Source organism: Mycetomoellerius zeteki, unplaced genomic scaffold (genome assembly GCF_001594055.1).
Source record: "Mycetomoellerius zeteki isolate Tzet28-1 unplaced genomic scaffold, Tzet1.0 scaffold28, whole genome shotgun sequence".
NCBI lineage: Eukaryota > Metazoa > Arthropoda > Insecta > Hymenoptera > Formicidae > Mycetomoellerius > Mycetomoellerius zeteki.
Genome location: NW_017257260.1, coordinates 120,496 through 122,332, shown reverse-complemented (window position 1 = coordinate 122,332; position 1,837 = coordinate 120,496). Strand labels below are relative to the sequence as shown.

The 1,837-nt window shown below is 31.5% G+C and overlaps 1 protein-coding gene across 4 annotated transcripts in view; it reads right to left on the bottom strand.

The window, feature by feature from the left end:
• Grip (Glutamate receptor interacting protein) overlaps window positions 1-932 on the bottom strand; it is a 14,798-nt gene extending 13,866 nt beyond the window's left edge. For 3 of the 4 annotated variants that reach the window (XM_018450451.1, XM_018450452.1, XM_018450454.1), the window contains exon 1: window positions 855-932. The gene's annotated coding sequence lies outside the window, so the exon portion shown is untranslated. Of the gene's footprint in view, window positions 1-517; window positions 540-854 lie in introns of those variants that run through there. The other variant, XM_018450455.1, reaches the window with a different exon arrangement.
• Between the last annotated feature and the right edge of the window lie 905 nt (window positions 933-1,837).

The following is a 1,837-nucleotide window of genomic DNA, read 5'->3' as shown; positions in this document are numbered from 1 at the left end:
ATTAAATGATCTTTCCAACAGCACCTTCGATTTTACGATCGGACTTTATTTATGCCTTATAGAGAGCAAAAACTGCAAATAGGTCCGATTTAGACCACTTTCCCCTATATATATAAAAATCCTTTTCTTAACCATAATTATTGACACAACAAATACCTTTTAAGAATTAAAAGTGCTAACTTAACTTTTATTGCAATAAAACTTCTCCAACATGTCACATGTCGAAAATATAATATACTAATAATTACATTGAAAATGACCCGATCGAGGTCGAAACGTCTGTAGTGTATTAATATTAAACATTCTTTATATTGTATCTGGCTCGTAGCTCTTTTTTTAATTATTGATTTATTCTGATTGAGCCATTTTAATAATTTATTTTATTATATAATATACTAAAATATATTAAAAGCTTCTCTTGTAATTTTAATGCAAATATTTCAAAATTATAACGAAATAGAACAATTTGGTAAACGGAATCATATTCATTGCCTAAAAAACTGCGGGAATTAATTACCTTCGATCTTATGCATTTTTTTATTGACTAGTATAATAAATTTACAAAAGCTGACATATTTATAGAAATAAAACACACCCATACGCATATGCGTAATATGTGAGCATGCATATGGTTTCTTATTATCATAGCTTTCATATCAGCTTTGGAAAATTTATTAAATATTGAAAGGAAGCGCTCACACATCAGCATACGCACATGCGAATATATGTCGAATATATATCTCCGATGCACCGGCTTAATTAGAAAAAATAAACCTTTCACCTAGCGGAAAAAGAACAGTAACGCGAATATAAGAAATTAAATCCTAATGGCATAGTCAATAACTTTTGCTCACGTATTAAGTTAATTATGCCTTGGTTTCTTTGTTCTGTATATGATGCGTGAAACCATTTGCACTGCTTGCCGCGACCGAAACCTTATAGAACTGAACGCAGCACTGTAACGAGTCACGATATGACTCTCAAAAATAACTCTTCTATATAGGACCGCATCTCCGTGCAGACGAACGGTTCTATTTATACGATCGACATCTACGTTTTTGTTTTATACGAGGAGATTATGCGGCCCTGTGTACGGATACTTCGCAGTAATCATAACGTCGAATGAGAGACCATGCTTCCCATTAAACACTTTACACCTCATTTATTTATGAGCATTTTGTGAATATGTCTAATTTAATATGATTTTTATACCAGGTTAGATATATTCAAGAATGTCTCTCTCTCTCTCTCTCCCTCCCTCTCCTTTCTTCCTTCCCTCTCTTTCTATTTTTATTTCATTCCCTTCTTTCTTTCTCCTCCTATATTTTTTTATGTTTTTTTGGATTTATAGAATGGATCAAGAGACGAATAAATTAAATTGTGATTTTAAGGTGGTTGTATCGCAAAATGACTTTTCTTAAGATTTGTTTGAAGCTACTTTTACTATTTGAAGATAATGACATTCTCTATACATACGTATCATTTTGAGGGAAAGTAACCAAGCATGTTCAAAAGATAAATTGCATTTGAAGTTAGTACTTTTAACATGTGCTAGACAAAGAGTTCCCTGTGCTAGATAAGGAGCGACAATACATTTTCAATTATAGCGCAAAAACGATATTTAGAAATTCGCTTAAAAACTAAAGGACTATAGATAAATATAATATGAATCTCCTAAACCGAAGAAAATGAGGATAATCAGGCAGAAATTAATTATAAAACATTATGTTGCTTTATATTACTTCACTAATATCCACTTCGCTTATCAACTCATTCTCAAATACCGACGCACAGTGGGGAAATAAAAATTATTGTGGGGAAGTAAAAATTATTGTAG